Genomic DNA, 22,354 nt, shown 5'->3' on the forward strand with positions numbered 1-22,354 from the left:
ATCTAAATTATGGATGACAGTGAAATTCCAAACAATGATTTAATTTTTCAAAAGTCTCTAATTTAAATTAGAAATGAAAATGTAGATAGAAATTAAGTTTTTAAAAAAGACCCAAAGGATATGCATGGTATGTACTCACTGATAAGTGGATATTAGATATAAAGCACAGAATACCCATAATATATCCCACTGACCCAAAGAAATTAAACAGAAAGGAAGGCCCAAGCAAGGACGCTTGAATCACACTTAGACTGAGGAACAAAATAGTTATAGGAGACAGAGAGAGGGAGGGAAGTGGGTAGGGGAGGGGAGAGGAAGGAGAAAGGGGAGGCAGATGTGGGGAGAGACAGGAGAGACCCAGAAAGCCAAGAGAATGAATGGAAATCTGTAGCTGTCAAGAGCTGGGAGGTGGGGGAAATCTTTAGAAAATCCCAGAGACATGAGATGGGAGAGGCTCACAGGAGTCAATGCAGGTGACCTTAGCCTACATGCCTAACAGTGGGGACATGGAGCCTGGTGAGGACACCTCATATAGCCAGGCAGGACCCCCAGTAGAGGGATAAAAACACCCCACACACACATTCACACACACACACACACACACACACACACACACACAACATTTGACACAAAATGTATCCTATCTAAGAGAAATGCAGGGACAAAGATGGAGCAGAGACTGAAGGGATGGCCAACCAATAACTGGCCCAACTTGAAACTCATCCCAAGGCAAGCACCAATCCTTGACATTATTAATGATACTCTGTTATGCTTGCAGACAGGAGCCTACCACAACTGTCCTGAGAGGCTCTTACCAGCAGCTGACTGAAATAAACACTGTTACCCACAGCCAATTATTGGACAGAGGTTGGGGAATCTTATGGAACAGTTCGGGGAAGGATTAAAGGCCCTGAAGGGGATGGGAACCCCATAGGAGGACAAACAGAGTCAACTAACCTGGACCTCTAGGAGTTCTCAGAGACTCATTCACCAACAAAAGAGCACACATGGGATGGAATGAGGCACCCAGTATATGTGTAGCAGATGCGCAGCTCAGTCTCCATGTGGGCCCCCCCCCAACAACTGGAGCAGAGGCTCTCCCTAAAGCTGTAGCCTGACTGTGGTATCTGTTCCCCAACAGGGCTGCCTTGTCTTGCCTCAGTGGGAGAGGATGCACTTAATCTTGCAGAGACTTGATGTGTCAGAGTGGGGAGATATCCAGGGGGGCTGCTCTCTCAGAAAAGAAGGGGAGGGGAATGAGAGAGGGTCTCTGTGATGGGGGAACCAGGAGGGGCAGCTTTTGTGTGTAAATAAATGAATACACAAATAGAAATTAAAGGAAAAATAATTAATCACAACAAAAAAAGGTATTTTACTGAATTTAAATATTGACTAAAGAAAGAGACATATTATACATATTATTTATTGAAATATCCATCTACCCATCATCTGTTTATCTATCTATTATTACAGAAATGAGTGAAACAGGATTTGGAAAAGGCAATTTGCTTCTAATTGGAAGCAAAAATATTTTTGCAAGTTGGGGTTCAGTTTGTATATTATGAAAAATTAGAGATGGGCTGGCAAGATGATTAAACAGCACTTCTTCTTTTGCAGAAGACCTGGATTTGGTTTCCAGCACCCATATAGTAGCTCACTTTGTCTATACCTCCAGTTCCAGGGAATCTGACATTCTGTTCTGGCCTCCATGAACACCAGACAGGGTCACAACGTGCATATATACATGCAAGCAAACACTCATACACATAAAACAAAAATTAGTTACTCCTTAAAATTAAAATTAAAATGAGAAGTTACAGAGGTTGTTTCTCAATATTATAAATAAAACAAGTGAACTAATTTTTTTTATGGCTAGAATAGCAAACACATTTTATTTTCCAAATAAGAGGATAAACGTAAAATTTTAGTTAGAAATGAGATATTTGTAAATGTATATAAGGTTGTCATTATGCACACTAGATATAATTGCCTACATTACAAATTGAAAAAAATATTAATCTAAAGAACTGATAGCAGGTTGATATTTTGGAATATAAATATCCAACAAAATTTTTGTTTACCAGGAAGCAAATAAATATGTAAGAAAAATTATGTTTAGTAAGATATTTCATATTTTTATACATTATCACAGGCTAAAAAAAGATTCTCACACATATTATAGTATACTTTATTATCATTTACCCCAAATTTCTCCTTCCTATAAAAGGGTAGTCTATTTCATATCATGAGCAAAGAATTTGCATTACTTTTATTAGAAAGGAGTCCAATGCTCTTCACTGTCCACATATTTCCATTGATCTTGGGCTTTGGCCATTTTAGGTTAAAAGGGGGGGGGGACCCAAGTGACTCAGCATACTTGTGAACTAATTTTTAAACGGAATTTTAAGAACTGTTGAAGATTGTAGGTAGTGTTTCTATTACTGTCATTTACTACCCTGTGCAGTGACCTCTATAAATTTATTTTGTCTCATTTTAAAAGCTATAAGTTAACAACTGGTATCAACAACAACAAAAAAAAACAGTATAATTATCCTTGAAAATTCTTTTCTATTATAGGAGTGATAATCTCTATTAAAAATTGTTAAACTTATTAAAAATTTAAAATTCCTGTAAGAGCCCCAAGTCAGCATTCTCTTTTTTTTTCCCATTTTTAATTAGGTATTTAGCTCATTTACATTTCCAATGCTATACCAAAAGTCCCCCATACCCACCCACCCCTACTCCCCTACCCACCCACTCCCCCTTTTTGGCCCTGGCGTTCCCCTGTACTGGGGCATATAAAGTTTGCAAGTCCAATGGGCCTCTCTTTCAAGTGATGGCCTATTAGGCCATCTTTTGATACATATGCAGCTAGAGACAAGAGCTCCGGGGTACTGGTTAGTTCATATTGTTGTTCCACCTATAGGGTTGCAGTTCCCTTTAGTTCCTTGGGTGCTTTCTCTAGCTCCTCCATTGGGAGCCCTGTGATCCATTCAATAGCTGCCCAAGTCAGCATTCTCATTTGAGTTTATAGAACTTAAAGATCAAAATAACTCTTTTTCTGTAAACTCAAAAGCAATAAAATGCAGTAACAATAAACTTAATAAAATATTTTATAAATCATTTTCAAGGGTTATTTAAATTTTTCCCAAATCTTTGGGCATGCGATACTGTGCGAGATTATAATATTTTAACATACATTTGTGATTTATAAATATGTATGGTATGGAGTAATGAGATCTAAAGTTTACAAATGCAAAATATAGATAAAAAGGTAAAAGTTTATTAATGATCTAAAACTTAAAAAATAAAACAGTAAGGACTTAGTCTGATGAAACACATTTACAAATATTCTGTTTTATTTTAAATTACTGCTGTTTTAGGAGAAGGACATGTAAAGACAGTGGCTAAGCAGCTATGGAATATAGACAGCACATCATCCTATAAACTTACATGTTCTTGTTGGCTAAAGCATGACTATGTAGACATTAGTAGCCATTTCAAGTTCTAGGAGTTCATTTCAAGTAATAGGAGAATGTTAGTGAACCGCTATGTCTACACATACTCCTTATTATATTACTAGTCATTTTTTAACCTTGTGGATGTTTTCTGATAACAATGTTCAAGGTAATAATTCTCCATTGTGCTGTTCACCCAAAAGTCTTATGAAAAAAATAAGGTAAGGTGTAAAATGTATACTTCCTTAAAAATGATTAGACATACAGTTTTTACTAAAGATCACTTGTTGTATACACCAGTGCTAGTTGGACTGGGGGGTCTGAAAGCTTAGCAGCCATCCTGAAAATTGACTGATGGGCATTTTGCCCTGTGCTGGGAAGCTTGGCTTCCACTGTTTTTCAGTTTCTTCTTTTATTTTCCAGCCAAGCAAAACTGCATAACCACACAGAGACACTACTGCATAGCATAGTTAACTGTTATATAATATTTTTTATTTCTCTCTTCTAACACATTAATTTTTAACCACCATAATCTTTCACATTCCTTTCTTTCAGGTTAGCATTTCTACAATTGTTACTAGTTCATTCATTGCCATCAAAGTTTGCCATGATTTTCTCATTTCTCCTTACTAAAGTCTGTTTGAAAAAAATACAAAAGCTTCAATTGAACCAAAAATCAACTTGAACATACACTAAGCTACTCTACAATAGAACAGCTTTTTACATGGCTTCTTTTCAACTCCCTTTCTAGATTCAGTATTCTTTGTGTTTACATTTTTAGAATGGAAAGTGCTGTTCAATGTTAAGTCATCACCCAGCACTTATGTTGTAGTTTGGAGGAAATGAACAGATAACATCTCTGTAGCATTTGTTTCTCCAAGTGTAGAGAGTAAAGCCGCCAGCTTCCAAACTGCAGTTTCTTTGAAGACAGTGTTCATTCCCACACAGAAAGTCTTCCCCAAAAGATTTTATATATCATACTCATTCTTGGTTTTTTGAGAGCCAAAAGGACTCTGTGAAGTTTAAATGCTGATTCTTCAAGAGAGCTGGTATACCATTCCACCATTTTCTACTCACTTCTGTTGTGGTTTTAACTGTTATAAGTTTTGGCCCTGGTAGGATTGATATTCTGACAAGTCACATACAAGAAGAGTAGTGATATCCTTACATTGTATCAATTTGTTATTTTGTCCATTCAATAAATATATTGAATACATAATATGGCTTAGAGTCTATTCTCATAGCTGGGTGGAATAAGCAAGTCTCCTTTTAGTGTAGTATGTGATACTAAACGTTAACAGAAGGCTCCAGCCTCTCAAGTATTCCATATATGCTCCAGTTCCCTGCAGATTTCAGCATTGTGGAAACCCCATTCTTTCTGGAAAGCACCTTGTAGAATGGCAGGAGATGGTGCAAGTCATCTCTGTCATAACCCAATCCATTTCAAGAGACAGATTTTATCTAATTGACAGGATGGGAAGTTCAGAAAAGCAGTGAAAGTCATACTGCTTTGCTGTTGAGATAGAATAACTCTTTTCATTTGTACTGTTTTATCCCAGTCTTTGCAAGTATTGCTCTACTTGTTTTTGTGTAACAAATATTTTAAGATGCTAACGATGATCAACATACTACACATTTATGTGTGAAGATGCCAAAACAAAACTCATTATTTTGTATTATTAACAAATTGGCATGTTAATGATTGTAATAGTCAAAAATGTATTTATGTATTGACCCAAGTCTCTCACCTCTAAACGTGTATTTAAAGGGAACTCTGGTATGATAGCTATACCTATACAAATTTTTGTAACACTTATCAATGAAAATGAGTAGATTAAAGCAATATGTAAGTATATAGAAAATACTTTAAAACACACTGAAGCAAATACGAAAAATCATAGGATACATGTATGATGTGATTTATATATTGTTACAAATATGCAAAACAATATTTCTTTTGCATCCAATTTTGGTAAAAATATAAAACATGCAAAGTATTAAATACACTGTAAAGTATTTCAGAGTATACACATTTGTCTATCTGTCTCTGTGTATATAAAAATATGTGTAATATTTTTTTCATTATAATCAAAAGGAAATGAGATATTATTCTGAAGACATTATGTTTGATTATATCTTACATAATGATGAATTGACTAAACCACTTTCATTTAGAGATTTATTTATTTTTGCCTCTAAACAATAAGAATATTTCCAGACAGCCGGGTGGTGGTGGCGCACGCCTTTAATCCCAGCACTTGGGAGGCAGAAGCAGACAGATTTCTGAGTTTGAGGCCAGCCTGGTCTACAAAGTGAGTTCCAGGACAGCCAGGGATACACAGAGAAGCCCTGTTTCAAAAAACAAAACAAAACAAAACAAAAACAAAAACAGAATATTTCCAGACTTAGCTTAGATGCAAACCTATCAAGTTTCAAAATTAAATTAATCTCTGAAAGAAAAAAACAGAGGAAAGAAAGTACATTAAACAGTCTGAATTTCCTGTTATTTTGAAAAGAAAAGAAAATTTGAAACACAGAGGCAAAATATTGTTGAATTTGGTGTTGGGTAGACAATTCCTCTTTATTGTATTTTTCATACTTAGAATATTTTATAAAGAAAATATATTTCAAACATAAGGATTTTTCAGCCTCTTACTTCCCTTTTCTCCAATACTGATTGTTTGCCAATTTCTGAAACTCCTTTACTCTTGCAGTTTGGATCTAAAATGCTTAGAATCACTTGTTTACTTATCCATATTCCTGTAACTGTCTTAACATTTCATACTGTGTTAAAGACAACTCTAGTTTATTAATTGGTTGATACCCATTACGTTGATAATACCTGGCATTATACTTAAGTTTCAACTTATTATTATTAAATATTTTCCTCATTTACATTTCCAATGCTATCCCAAAAGTCCCCCATACCCTCCCCCCGACTCCCCTACCCACCCACTCCCACTTTTTGGCCCTGGTGTTCCCCTGTACTGGGGCATATAAAGTTTCCATGACCAATAGGCCTCTCTTTCCAGTGATAGTCAACTAGGCCATCTTTTGATACATATGCAGCTAGAGACAAGAGCTCTGGGGTACTGGTTAGTTCATATTGTTGTTCCACCTATAGTGTTGCAGTTCCCTTTAGTTCCTTGGGTACTTTCCCTAGCTCCTCCATTGGGGGCCCTGTGATCCATCCAATAGCTGACTGTGAGCATCCACTTCTGTGTTTGCTAGGCCCTGGCATAGTCTCACAAGAGACAGCTATATCAGGGTCCTTTCAGCAAAATCTTGCTAGTGTATGCAATGGTGTCAGTGTTTGGAGGCTGATTATGGGATGGATCCCTTGATATGGCAGTCTGTAGATGGTCCATCCTTTTGTCTCAGCTCCAAACTTTGTCTCTGTAACTCCTTCCATGGGTGTTTTTTCCCCAATTCTAAGAAGGGGCAAAGTGAACACACTTTGGTCTTTGTTCTTCTTGAGTTTCATGTGTTTCGCAAATTGTATCTTATATCTTGAGTATTCTAAGTTTCTGAGCTAATATCCACTTATCAGTGAGAACATATCATTTGAGTTCTTTTGTGATTGGGTTACCTCATTCAGGATGATGCCCTCCAGGTCCATTCATTTGCCTAGGAATTTCATAAATTCATTATTTTTAATAGCTGAGTAGTACTCCATTGTGTAAATGTACCACATTTTTTGCATCCATTCCTCTGTTGAGGGGCATCTGGGTTCTTTCCAGCTTCTGGCTATTATAAATACAGCAAACCAGTAGCCAACATCAAAGTAAATGGTGAGAAGCTGGAAGCAATCCCACTAAAATCAGGGACTAGACAAGGCTGCCCACTTTCTTTCTACCTATTCAACATTGTACTTGAAGTCCTAGCCAGAGCAATTCGACAACAAAAAGAGATCAAGGGGATACAAATTGGAAAAGATGAAGTCGAAATATCACTTTTTGCAGATGATATGATAGTATATATAAGTGACCCTAAAAATTCCACCAGAGAACTCCTAAACCTGATAAACAGCTTCAGTGAAGTAGCTGGATATAAAATTAACTCAAACAAGTCAATGACCTTTCTCTACACAAAGAATAAACAGGCTGAGAAAGAAATTAGGGAAACAACACCCTTCTCAATAGTCACAAATAATATAAAATACCTTGGAATGACTCTAACTAAGGAAGTGAAAGATCTGTATGATATGAACTTCAAGTCTCTGAAGAAAGAAATTAAAGAAGATCTCAGAAGATGGAAAGATCTCCCATGCTCATGGATTGGCAGGATCAACATTGTAAAAATGGCTATCTTGCCAAAAGCAATCTACAGATTCAATGCAATCCCCATCAAAATTCCAACTCAATTCTTCAACGAATTAGAAAGAGCAATCTGCAAATTCATCTGGATTAACAAAAAACCTAGGATAGCAAAAACTCTTCTCAAGGATAAAAGAACCTCTGGTGGAATCACCATGCCTAACCTAAAGCTTTACTACAGAGCAATTGTGATAAAAACTGCATGGTACTGGTATAGTGACAGACAAGTAGACCAGTGGAATAGAATTGAAGACCCAGAAATGAACCCACACACCTATGGTCACTTGATCTTCGACAAGGGAGCTAAAACCATCCAGTGGAAGAAAGACAGCATTTTCAACAATTGGTGCTGGCACAACTGGTGGTTATCATGTAGAAGAATGCGAATTGATCCATTCCTATCTCCTTGTACTAAGGTCAAATCTAAGTGGATCAAGGAACTTCACATAAAACCAGAGACACTGAAACTTATAGAGGAGAAAGTGGGGAAAAGCCTCGAAGATATGGGCACAGGGGGAAAATTCCTGAACAGAACAGCAATGGCTTGTGCTGTAAGATCGAGAATTGACAAATGGGACCTCATGAAACTGCAAAGCTTCTGCAAGGCAAAAGACACCGTCAATAAGACAAAAAGACCACCAACAGATTGGGAAAGGATCTTTACCTATCCTAAATCAGATAGGGGACTAATATCCAATATATATAAAGAACTCAAGAAGGTGGACTCCAGAAAATCAAATAACCCCATTAAAAATGGGGCTAAGAGCTAAACAAAGAATTCTCACCTAAGGAATACCAAATGGCTGAGAAGCACCTGAAAAAAATGTTCAGCATCCTTAATCATCAGGGAAATGCAAATCAAAACAACCCTGAGATTCCACCTCACACCAGTCAGAATGGCTAAGATCAAAAATTCAGGAGACAGCAGATGCTGGCAAGGATGTGGAGAAAGAGGAACACTCCTCCATTGTTGCTGGGATTGCAAGCTTGTACAACCACTCTGGAAATCAATCTGGTGGTTCTGGACATAGTACTACCGGAGGATCCTGCAGTACCTCTCCTGGGCATATATCCAGAAGATGTTCCAACTGGTAAGAAAGACACATGCTCCACTATGTTCATAGCAGTCTTATTTATAATAGCCAGAAGCTGGAAAGAACCCAGATGCCCCTCAACAGAGGAAGGGATTTACTTATTCTTCTAATAATATTTTCTGGAGTCTTCTCCCCTGGAGATTATTTCCACACATATCTGCGTAAAACTAAATTACAATAGAGCTTGTTAATGAGAGAAGTATGTAGAAAGGGTGAATAAATTTGGAACACCAAATTTCTGTGGCCAAGCGATGCATTTAAAAACAAACAAACAACCACAATAACAACAACAAAACGGTCTTTTGTCATGTCCAAACTCCATGGGGACTTTGTGGTGGATCAAGAAAGCCTCAAAGTTCTGCCTCAGTGCTTGTTATTGACAATGCATCCTGAAAATGAGGGAATCGTTGGTTCAGAAAACAGAGAATGTACTTAAATGTCTTTCCCTGTGATTACTAGTAATATCTGTTTTTGGAAATTGCCAGTTACCAAACACAAAAATCATATTCTAGAGCTTATAGTTTTATAGCTTTCTCACATTAGAGTTTTTAAATTAATTTAGAGTTTAAATTAATTGTTGTTGGCCTAGTCAAATGATCCTTTGCATATTTTATTATATGCATTAATAAATGAGCCACTATAAAATAGTCATTCATTCACTTTTGATAAGACAGCTACATAATTTTACTGTACATTTTTCTGTTTCCCACTCATGAAATATCAATTATTCCTACATATATTATGATATAACAAAGATGTATTTTACTCATAAAGTTCTTTCTACCAACCATCTAAACTTTACATTACCAACATTATAAACTTTATATTCTAACTTTGGCTAAAAATTTCACTTAACTAATGTTTAAATATCCATTATTTTAATATAAAATTAGGTCATAAGCCAATCTACTTAAAATAATACGGTATCAAAATGCAAAATGCATTTTCTGTTATTATAATAATATTTAACCTTTTATTATTTTCTTGTTTACAAATTGCTTCTGTAACATATGTATACCTTTTTATTTGTCTTAACTTTCTAAAATATTTATATGTATAAATTTTAATAGTCATATAAGATCTTACTAATATTTCAAAATTTACTTAAACATTTACCCAAGTTATTTATGACTCTATATTCCTATTCAGAAAGTGTGGATGAAATGAACTGAATATACAATTCTCAAAACAAGTACAAATGGTCTGGCTCTTACGATCTTTCTGCCCCCTCTTCCATGAATCTCCTTGAGCTTTAGGTGCAGGAGTTATACTGTAGATGTATCAGTTCTATTAAACACAATCACTGTTCTCTGCATTTTAACAAGTTGTTTTCTGTAATGATCTCCTGCTGCAAAGAAATTTCTTTGATGGGGGAAGGGTATAAGAGCTGCATTTATCTGTGGATATAAAGATAATTATTGAGAATATGGTTAGAAATTATTCTGGTTATGGTAGTTTCTCCTTTAAGATCTATGACCTCACTAGTCCTGGGAGTTGGTTGGGTTTCCAGTGCTAGGCATGATTTCCTTCCTGTTGAGTGTGCCTTCAGTCCAGTTAGAGAACTGATTATTACTACCAAGATATAAGTGCTACTGCTGCATTTTTAGGGACATCTTGCTCTTCTAGTTGTCATTAATGCAAAAGTACTTTCCAACGTGATTAAGCAGAAACGAAAAGAAAAGACGGGAAAACGGGAGGTCCCTCTACCCAAAGTTCATGAAAGTTATTTTAACAGGAAAAGAAAAAAAAAGAAGGCATGGAAGAGAATGGTTGCTAAAGTCTGCTTTGTTGGTGATGGCTTCACAAGAAAACCACCTAAATATGAAAGGCTCATTAGGCCAATGGGTCTACGTTTCAAAAAAGCCCATGTCACACACCCTGAGCTGGAAGCTACCTTTTGCCTGCCTATTCTTGGTGTGAAAAAGAATCAATCATCCCCATTTTATACAACCCTGGGTGTGATCACCAAAGGCACAGTTATGGAAGTGAATGTGATTGAGTTGGGCCTTGTGACACAAGGAGGCAAGGTTTTTCGGGGAAAATATGCCCAAGTTACCAACAATCCTGAGAACGATGGGTGCATAAATGTGGTCTTGCTGGTCTGACAGTGTCGTCATTCATGCAAGTCATTGCACTCAATACTGAAGACTATGCACTGTCAGGAAAACACCGTCACTGGGATCTTACTGAACTTCCGAGCAGCCTTACCCCATGTGCAGTCATCAAAAAGTATTTATTAAGTTGTAAAGGAAAATAAAACTACCCAGTTTGACAGTTGGTCTTTAGTTTGGGGCATAATGATTTACATGTTTTAAAAAAAATGTAGTTGTTTTATTTTGAGGAGAACAGATGGTACTGCAGATTGTTTTATTAAAGAAAATAAGCCAGACTCAAGAAGACAAATACCACATTTTGAATTTTGATCAAATCTATACATGTGGCATGAAAGAACAGGAACTATGGGGGGGAGGGGAAAAAGTGGACCAGAAGTGGGGAGAAAGGAAACAAAGGAGGGTAATAGAATGGAAATATTCATCAAAGTACAATGATATATATGGAAATTTCATCAGGAAACAGTATTTATAATTAAAGAATAATGAAAATTATACTTTCTACAAAAAAAACCAGTAACATCTAGTTAAATTTTAGGTTTATAGCACTTTTTAAGTCTTATTTTACACCTGATTTTAAAAATTTTATGTGTATCAAAATCCTAATTTTCTTTCTGCTTGCTATAATATTCCTTATTGGATACAAGCGTATTTGAGGACCTTCCCAAAATTCTTAACTTTAAATTATCTTAGTGACAATAACGTGGATTCACTTGTGGTAGTAGAGGAGAAGCCAGTGTTCTCTACTTAGGTTCATCTTAACAGCACGTAGGTTCTGTGCATCTAAATTTTACTCTTTGTAGTATTGTCATTTTGTGTGCATTGGCTTTCTGGCTCTATCTTCTTATAGTTTACTTGTAATGTTAGTATCACTCAATAAATACTGTCAAGTCATACCATCTATATTTCCACCCCCAGCTCTTTTCTTTAATTCTTGAATTACCACTTATTGATCTGCATCAGTGACATCCTATTTACATGTAGAACATATCATCCCCCTATTACATCTTGTCAGTACAGTCTGTGTTGACTGTTAGCTACATCTCCCATTACCACCATTCACCTTCATCTAAGTAGGACTACTCATCCTGAGAGTGGTATCTGAACCTGATGGTCTTAGATTTTCCTCTGTTCCTGATATTGTTTGAATCTGAAATATCCCCAACAGGTTAATGTGTTGAAAAGTTGTTTTTTAGCTGTAGTAAGCCATGGGACCTTTAGAAAGAGAGGACAGTAACTAAGGATGGGCTTTAAAAATTATTTGTGAGGCCTCCAATTCGGACAGATTCTTCATTTCTTCATACACTGTGTCCATTGCAGTGAATCAAGATGTTCCAGCATACATCCCCTACTAAGATGGGTTGAAACAGTCTGAAACCATGAACCAGAATGAATCTTTCCTGACTCGTGTAATTTCTGTAAATTATGTATTTTGGTCACAGTTACACAAAAGTACTAATATGGTGTCTAAGAATGGAAGCCCAGACTCCAGTCCAAACCCTATTACACTATTAATATCAAAGAGAGGCTTTGGTCAGACCATGTAACCCTGAACTTTCATTTTATCATTTGTAAAAGGTGATTCTGATTCTACAGTCCTTAACTATTTATGGACTTATAATTTGTGAATTTTAAGTCTTCAGCACTTTCAAGACTGAAAATGAGACAAATTTTCAACTCATTTGTAAAACAAAATAAAACCGTCCTTATTTCTGCTTTTTCAATTCACCAATCTTTGCTCTGGATTAGAAACAAATTTTTCTTCAAGGTCCTGATGTCACATGTGAAAATATACACAGAGGAAGTGGAATCCAGAGGTTGGTAATAGAGAACAATTACAATTCTTAAGTGTCCCTGGCTTATGCACATGCTTACTAAAGGGTATTTGCACTTTGTGAAGCTTTTAATAATCAGAAACTTTCTAATGATTTTTAGTGAATTCCCATAAGGGTAACTGGATAAAAGGCTCCTTTCTCCTCTTTGGAAAATCCCTGTATGAGATCAAGAAACATTGGTGCTTTCTGTGGGATGGTTAAGAAGTATCATACTTGATCCTGGGATTTTCTTAGCAACTGGCAAACATTTAGGGTGTTAGCTAACTTAGTTGAATAATGAAATGAAAAACAGAGTAACATTTGTTTTAATTTGTTTCTTTCTTATTTTTTTCTGTTAATTTACTTATTCACTTTACATCCCAATTGCAACATGCCTCTCCTCCCAGTCCTCCTCTTACAGACCTGTCCTCCCATACCCCCTCCCTTTCACCTCTGAGAAGGTGGAGGTCTCCCCTGGGTACCAACCCATCCTGGCACTTTAAGTCACTGCAGGACTAGCTACATCCTCTTCCACTGGGGCCAGAGAAGACAGCCTAGTTTGGGGAACAGAATCCACAGGCAGGCAACAGAATCAGGGTAAGACCCCACTCCAGTTGTTGAGGGACCTACATGAAGACCAAGGTGCACATCTGCTATATATGTGTGAGGGGCTAGGTCTTTCTTTTTCCAGACATGGGCTCAGTATTTGCAATATTTTTATCTCAGACTCCCAGGTGTTGAGATTATAGGCATGTACCACACTGCCTAATTTTTCTTCCATTTTCTTAATACTCTCAAACTCTTTTACAGATTAGATGTTTAGATAGATAGATAGATAGATAGATAGATAGATAGATAGATAGATGATAGATAGATAGACATAGATATAGATTAGATATTTTATGTTTTATAATGACAAACTAATAGATATACTAAAACTATAGTACAGTTTGAATTTGTCAAACAGCGTGATTTTATGTGTATGTAAATATATGTATATGTCTATGTGTGATCATATATGTAGTTACAGATGCCATCTGTGCATTCGTGTGTATGGAGGCCACACAACAACCTTGGGAGTTGTTCCTCAGGGGTTACCCATCTTGTTTTCTTTGCTTTTATGACAGGACTCACACTGGCCTGGTATTTGGCTAGGCTGACTGGCACATAAGCCATAGGGCCTCTTTTCTCTACCTCCCTAGTAGTGGAATTACTCACACATGGGTTTTTCACTTGAGTCCTTACGATCAAACTGGGGTTATTATGCTTGCTTGGCAAGGCTGCTACCAATTTAGCCATCTTCCAGCCTCAATAGCATCATTTTTACAATGGCTTGGGATTATAGACTTGGAATACAATTTTAAAGATAATGTGTATGGTTTCCAAATATAGATGGTAACCTAAACAGCTGTGAGTATCATAAAGATCAACATTCCTGTGTTTGTATCAACATATTCATGTATCTGTGCCAAGCAAATTCCTGTGCCTTTCTGGGGATCTTATGCAAGACACTATACTTTTCTATTTATCCACAAAGAGATTAACTAGTTCTCTCTGGTCCCAAAATTCCTTAAGTCATTTGCTCTTTACTTGTTTTGACATAAAAACAAAATTTGATCTGCTTTCCTTTTCTTTCTCTTTACTAATTTTTCTTTGCTTCCTTTCTTCCCCCTCCCCCTTAGAGTAGGGTTTACCTTAGCCACTTTGTCCCCTTTATATTGACCTCCCTTTCTCCTACGTAATTAAAGTCCTGCCTAGTTTTGCCCTCCCCCCACCCCCGCCAACCAAAAAATTTAGTGCTCCTCTTCCCACTCCCTCTCTTTCCCTCTCTCCTTTCCCCTTCCTTGTTGATGCTGGGGATCAGAATAGGTCCTCTTGTGTGCTAAGAACTCTGAATTAAACTTTTGCCCACACATCTGTTCTTTCCAATCACTGGCCTTACTAAGAACTGCCATATGAAACTATACAGAATGAATAGAGTTTTTCATCTCATATTTGACACAAGCCATACTGTCTCATTCTATAAATCAACTGTTTTACTTCTTAAGTTAATTATATCATGGACAAAATTATTGAAGTACAAATAATTCTGTTCCAGCTTCTTCTAAAAATAGTAGACAAAGCTGATCTAAACATTGTGTAATGTCATCAACAAAGAGAAAGCTGGAATTACCACCTCGATTTTCCAGAACAATGTACTTTATATTGATGTGTCCTAAGATAAAAGAATTGGACAATTCTATGGCACTACTGACTCACATAGAGATACGGACATTGTGAAGTTTTTGTTTTGATTTACTTCTCAAAAGCCATCTTCTTTAGCATACTGAACTTAAGCCTTTTAACATTTGAAAGTTAAAAGTTTAACAAGTTATCCGTATTTGTAATTATATTTATAATATTTATTCAAGCTAGCTTTACCCTAAAAGTTTTCCAAGGTCAGTATTAATTCTGGAGTGTCATATTCCAGCCAGCTTTGGTTATTTGTCTTGACTTAATATCCACCACTTAAATTCCATATAGCTGCCACAAAAAAATTCTTATAAGTCTCAGAGAAGACAAAGTTGTTTCTATCTCTGAACTATTAGTTGCTAAGAATAGTTATTTGCAAGGATTAAAGTGAAGCCAGCTCTAGTGGTACACAACTGTGATCTCAAAACTAGGGAAGTTGAGGCAGGAGGGTTGTGATTTTGATGCCAGCCTATACTGTGCAGTGAGACTCTGTCTCAAAAATATAAACAAACAAAAATTAGCAAACAAAGAAAAAACCTAAATGAAGCCAACTAAACAAAACAACACTTCAATAAAACCAGTTTAACTTAGGCACAAAATACAATTTTTAGTTAAATTATATTTCTAAATGTGTGGACTTTAAAAGAGTAATATTACTCTACCAGCAGTTATTAAGTCTTAGTACTATTTTAAAAGAGCATTCTCTGGTTGACATGACTTACATAATTAAATTCACTTCCTTCTTTCTCCCATGGGCTTCATCTTAAATTCTCATAAGAGTTCCCATAGGAAATAGGAAACAAGGTCCATTGCACTTACTTTTCAATTCTTCTTTTTCTGGTGCTTTCTTAGGTGAGCAAATGTGACAAGAGCAAATGTGAAATTTGCTCTTAAAAATTGAAAATTTTAAGCCTCTGGTTTTGGGTTGAAAAAATAAGCCATAAAATCTTTAACTCACAAGATGTCCTACCTACAAGATGTTCAGGGGTAAAGAGGGATAAAAAATTGAGAGAATGGCTAACCAATGGTCATCAGAGAGGCTTCATTCAGCAACTGATGGACACAGATGCAGAGACCTACAGCCAAACATTAGGTGGAGCTTAGATTGGAATCTTGAGGAAGAGGAAGAAGAAGGCTTGTAGGAACTGGAAGGGTCAAGGACACCACAGGAAAATCTATGGAATCAGCTAACCCAGGCCCACGGGAGCTCACAGAAACTGAACCACTAATCAAAGAGCATGTATGGGCTGACCTAGGCCCTCTGCACATATTCAACAGTTGTACGGCTTGGTTTTTGTGTGGGATTCCTAACAATAGAAGCAGGGGCTATCTCTGACTCTGTTGCCTTTGGGACTCTTTTCCCTAACTGGTCTGCCTCATCTAGTCTCAATAGAAGATATGCCTAATCTTAATTCACAAAACTGATATGCCAAAACTGAAAATAAAGGGAGGAGAAGTGGGGGCAGACTGTGAGAAGGGAGAGGAAACTGTAGTCGGGATGTAAAATTAATTAAAAAAGAAAAAAAAGAAAAATAAGCTAATGTTATTACACTAATCACATAATTATAATCACAGACTGGATCTCCTGTTTGTACGTTGCCTCAGGTCTAACCTAGGACTTCATGTAAGCTAGCCAAGGGCTTTACAACTGGGTTTTGCCCCAGGCCATGGATTTAAAGACATAGATACTGCAGTAGAAAGTTTTTGAAATCCTGTAGAAATACAAATTTCATAAATCACTCAAATTTGTAATAGCCTTAGATTCTTTTTGCAATATTTATAGTTTTCATATCCAACCTAGGTTTTTACAGTATCTTGATAATTTATATTTTTTCATTTTTCAAAATTCAGATATGAAGAGAATATAAGAAAATAAAAAATATTGAAATTAATATCACAATTATATTTTATAGTAGTATAGTATGAAAATATAATAATATAATAAAATTGTTGTTGGATATTATTTTTATAAATTAAAAATATATGTTTTTTAAAGAGTTAATAACTAAAGTACTCAAAATTCATAAAGTAGTTCCATAAAATATAAAATTTAGGCTTTAATTGTTTAAGCTTGTCCTGTGGTCATTTCTTTCATCTTTCAAGCAAACCCCTTTGAAATACCCTCTTACAGAAGTTTGTGTTGAAGAACTGAAAAGACAGAGTCAGATCACCTGAGAAATACTTCCGTTTCTTGGATCAGTAGTTGCCATTTTTGGCTGATTTTTGTACTTTCTTGAGGAAATACTTTTCAGTTTAATACAACAATTCTCATGAACTGTGGGCAGAGATATGATACAAAGTTTCCAGGAGATTCTGGTGATCAGGAAAGGTTGTGAAGCACAGTGTTAGGAAATTCTTAAACTCTTAAATGAAATTTGAATGCAACTGAAGGAAGTACACAATCTAAATATAAGGTTTTATCATTGCTACCAGTTGAAGACATGTAAATAAAGTCGGTGAAAATAGATTCAGAGACTGAACATGTAAATTTACCCCTGTTGATTTGTTTTAAAAGTAAGATACAACTCAATACCAGGATTAAATATTATAATTGAAATTATACTAATGTTAAAGATGGAGGTGCAAATTTCACATGGTTTTGAAAAAGTACTACCAGCAAACTACCTTCTTGATGATACTCTATGTCTGGCTGGTGATGTAATTTTATACTACTTCCAAATCATTAATACAAGTGTTGTGCTTTATCTACAGTCTACTTTAATATAGTACACGTATTCAAAGGTCAAATCATTTCATTTCCATTTGACTTATATGGGGATGTCTGCCCCTCTCTTTCTCACTCTTCTCATCTACCTTCCTATCCTTCAGTAACCTCTTCAACTACTCTAGAAACTATAAATCCAAGTTCAAGAAGACTCCTCCCAACAGCAGAAGGTCCTTTGCCTCTGTTGCCTTATCACCAGTGTTTTGAAAACCCCAAATCAGGTTCAACAGGATTTTCTACTTTCTATGTTCTGGAGTACTACTATTTAAGGTCGCATGGTAAAGTTAGTGTAGTAGTGTAATCCTTTAACCCCAGTACTCAGAGGCTTAGGAAGTTGAGGCAGAAGGAGCTTGTGGTTCCTTCCTTAAAAAAAAAAAAAAAAAAAAAAAAAAAAATTGGTTCTTGGTGAATTTCACATCATGCACCTCAATCCTACTCAGCTCCACCTCCTTTCATACCTGCCCTCCACCCTTGCAACCTCCACCACCTAACAGAGGGGGGGGGGGGGAATCTCATTGTGGCAGCTGTAGTGTGTCACACTGTGTCCCATAGTATACTCTCTTATCCATAGTTCTTTGATTGCAAATGTTCATTCCAATGTTCACTGATCTAGTACGCCTCTGGTTTCTGTTACACTGTCAATACTAGAACCTCACTGGTACTCCTCTCAGATATCCTGTGGCTGCTCTGTGTCATGTAGTTCCTGTAGGACCAGACCCTTCATGCACCTCAGCAGTTCATTGATGGGTAGATGTTGGGGTGGGCCAATTCAAAGCCCAGAATCTTAACCTGAGTGGTAGCTGAACAGGTCAGCCCACTAACTCTCCCATTCTAATGCCCTCAGGGCCAGCTTACAAGCAATCTCTGCAACCAGGACCAGCTTTACCCTGCTGCCCAGGTGAAGTGCAGGGCCAGCTCTCCCAAGTGTTGCAGCTAGTGAAAGATATGGCCAGTTTCTCCAGTCTCATAACACCAGGGCTAACCCTCCTTTCTGCCATAGATGGCAAGGGATAAAGTGTTTCTCTTTTGTCTGCACCACTGCCCAGCAGACAAGAGGTAGGGCCATCTCTCCTGTGCTGACACCCTTGCGGCCAGCTCATCTGCAATCCCCACTTCCGGGGCCAAATCTACTGTGCTACTTAGATGAAGTACAGGACCATCTCTCATGCTCTCATGACTCCAGGGCCAGCTCTCTCGCCTGCCATAGGTGACAAGGGGCAAGAGTTAGAAAGAGCATCTCTCCCTTGCCCACACTGCTATACCAGTTACAGGGGCAGCTCTCACATGCTCTCACACTTGAGCCTGGTTCACCTGCATCCCTCCATCAGGGTCTGCTCTACTGCTGCCCAGGTGAAGTGCAGGGCCTGCTCTCCCAAGTGCTACAGTAGGTGAGAGTCAGAGCCAGCTCTCCTACTCTCATGACCTCATTGGGGCCAACTATCCTGTCTGCTGCCAGTGGCAAGGGCTAAAGGGAGAAGAGGGGATCTCTCCCTTGCTGACTTGACTGCACAGCAAACAAAATTCAAGGCCAGCTCTCCCACACTCAGGCCCTCAGAGCAAGCTCATCCACAATCCCCACATCCAGGGTCAGCTCTATTGTGGTGCCTACGTGAGGTACAGGGTCTGCTCTTGTGAGTGCTACAGCAGGTGAGGGGCAGGACTAGCTCTCCCTCTCTGATGACCTCTGGGCCAGCTCGCTCTTTCTTTCTCTTTCTTTCTTTCTTTCTTTCTTTCTTTCTTTCTTTCTTTCTTTCTTTTTCATTTATTAGATATTTTCTTTATATGCATTTCAAATTTCAAATGCTATCCCGAAAGTTCCCTATACCCTCCCCCACCCCACCCCACCCCACTCCCCTACCCACCCACCCCTGGTTCTTGGCCCTGGCATTCCCCCTGTACTGGGGCATATAAAGTTTGCAATACCAAGGGGCCTCTCTTCCCAGTGATGGCTGACTAGGCCATCTTCTGCTACATATGCAGCTAGAGACACGAGCTCTGGGGGTACTGGTTAGTTCACATTATTGTTCCACCTATATGGTTGCAGACCCCTTTAGCTCCTTGGGTGCTTTCTCTAGCTTCTCCATTGGGGGCCCTGTGTTCCATCTTATAGATGACTGTGAGCATCTACTTCTGTATTTGCCAGGCACTGTCATAGCCTCATACAAGACAGCTATACCAGGGTCCCTTCGTCAAAATCTTGCTGGCATATGCAATAGTGTCTGGGTTTGGTGGCTGGGCTCTTTTGCCTGCCATAGGTACACCTAAAGAAATGTTCAACATCCTTAGCCATCAGGGAAATGCAAATCAAAACCACCCTGAGATTCCACCTCACACCAGACAGAATGGCTAAGATCAAAAACTCAGGTGACAGCAGATGCTGGTGAGGATGTGAAAGAAGAGGAACACTCCTCCATTGCTGGTACAACTACTCTGGAAATCAGTTTGGCAGTTCCTTAGAAAATTGGATATAGTATTATCAGAGGATCCAACAATACCACTCCTGGGCATATACCCAGAAGATGTTCTAACAGGTAATAAGGACATATGCACCATTATGTTCATAGCAGCCTTATTTATAATAGCCAGAAGCTGGAGAGAACCCATATGTCCTTCAACAGAGGAACGGATACAGAAAACGCGATCCATTTACACAATGGAGTACTCTTAGCCATTAAAAATCATGAAATTCTTAAGCAAATGTATGGAACTAGAAAATATCATTCTGAGTGAGGTAACCAAGTCACAAAAGAACACACATGGTATGCACTCATTGATAAGTGGATATTAGCCAAAAAGCTTGGAATACCCAAGATACAATTCACAGACCATATGAAGCTCAAGAAGAACGAAGACCAAAGTGTGGATACTTTGGTCCTTCTTAACCAAACCTTTTTAAGGGGTAACAAAATACTCATGGGAGCAAATACAGAGACAAAGTGTGGAGCAGAGACTGAAGGAAAGGACATCCATAGACTGCCCCATCTGGGATCCATCCCATATACAGTCACCAAACACAGACACTATTGTGGATGCCAAGAAGTGTATGCTGACAGGAGCCTGATATAGCTGTCTCCTGAGAGGCACCCTCAGAGCCTGACATATACAGAGGCAGATGCTCACAGCCAACCATTGAACTGATCATGGGGTTCCCAATGGAGGAGTTACAGAAAGGATTGAAGGAGCTGAAAGGGATTTGCAACCCCTAAGAAAAACAACAATATCAATCAACCAGGGTCTAAACCACTAACCAAGGAGTACAAATGGAGGGGCCCATAGCTCCAGCTTTATATGTAACAGAGGAAGGCCTTGTTGGGCATCAATGGGAAAAGAGGCCCGTGATGCCCCAGTATAGGGGAATGCAAGGGCAGGGAGGCAGGAGTGGATGGGTGGGTAGGGGCACACCCTCATAGAAGCAGGAGGAGGGGGAATAGGATAGGGGGACTTCTGGGGGGGGGAAGAATTGGGAAAGGGGATAGCATTTGAAATATAAATAAAATAAAATATCCAATAAAAAATTAAATAAGGTTGAGACTAAAAGACTATGGGGACTTTTGCAGTTGAACTAAATGTGTTTTGCATTATGATATGGCTCTAAGCCTATGGGGGGCAGGGAGTGGAATGTGGTGACTTCAATAAGAATGACCTTCATAGGTCCATATATTTGAATGTTTAGTTCCAATAATGTCAGGGAATGACACTATTGGAAAGGATTAGAAGAATTAGGAGGTGTGGCATTGTTGAAGTTGGTGTGGCCTTGTTGGAGGAAGTGTGTCTCTGGGGATGATCTTTGAGGTTTCAAAAGCCCATGCCAGGCTCAGTTTTCTCTCTTCCTATGGCCTTCATATCAGTATGTAGTTCTCAGCTATTGCTCCAGTTTGATGCATGCCAACATGCATACACATGTCATGATGATAATGGATCAAGACTCCAATACTGTAAATAAGTCCCCAGTTAGATGCTTTCCTTTTTAGGAGTTGCCTTGGACATGATATCTGTTTATAGTAATAGAACATTGACTTAGACAAACAATAAGCCCAAGTAAACTCTTTCTTTTATAAATTTCCTTTATAATTATACTTTATCACAACAGAAAATTAACTAACACAGAACTTTCCCCAGTAATGTCCACCCCAATAATTTTGATTATCTAAGTATTTCCCACAAAAACACTGTGAAAAATTCAAAATTTTATTTAAAATTTGGCCAAACTAATGTTGTCTTAGAGGACAATTGCTGCAACTACAATCCTATCTAACCCATGGGGAGAAGGAGCATACTTTAGCTCATGAAAATATAAGCTAGCTTGTTTTTTTTCCTTATACTAGAGTTATTAAATAAGTCTGCTCAGTTCTGTAAGCTATTTTTGTTCTACTGTTGATAAAATTTAAGCTTAACATCATGCCATAAGTACTGTGGCTCTCATTCATCATGATGTGATTCCTAAAAGAACTCATTTAGGTTCTTTTAAGAATTAAAAAAAAAAACAGTGACAGATTTCTTTTAGACAATGGGAATTAACTCAATTAAAAAAAAAAAAAAAACTATCCCTTCTACCTGGGCTAATAATCCCCATCTCTGCATCTGTCTCTATGTCCCTTTCAGTT

The 22,354-nt window shown here is 37.7% G+C and overlaps 1 pseudogene; it reads left to right on the forward strand.

The window, feature by feature from the left end:
• The first annotated feature begins 9,250 nt into the window (after positions 1–9,250).
• Positions 9,251–11,083, forward strand: Gm29726 (annotated as a pseudogene).
• Positions 11,084–22,354: the final 11,271 nt, after the last annotated feature.

Source organism: Mus musculus, chromosome 1, assembly GCF_000001635.26.
Source record: "Mus musculus strain C57BL/6J chromosome 1, GRCm38.p6 C57BL/6J".
NCBI classification, from domain to species: domain Eukaryota; kingdom Metazoa; phylum Chordata; class Mammalia; order Rodentia; family Muridae; genus Mus; species Mus musculus.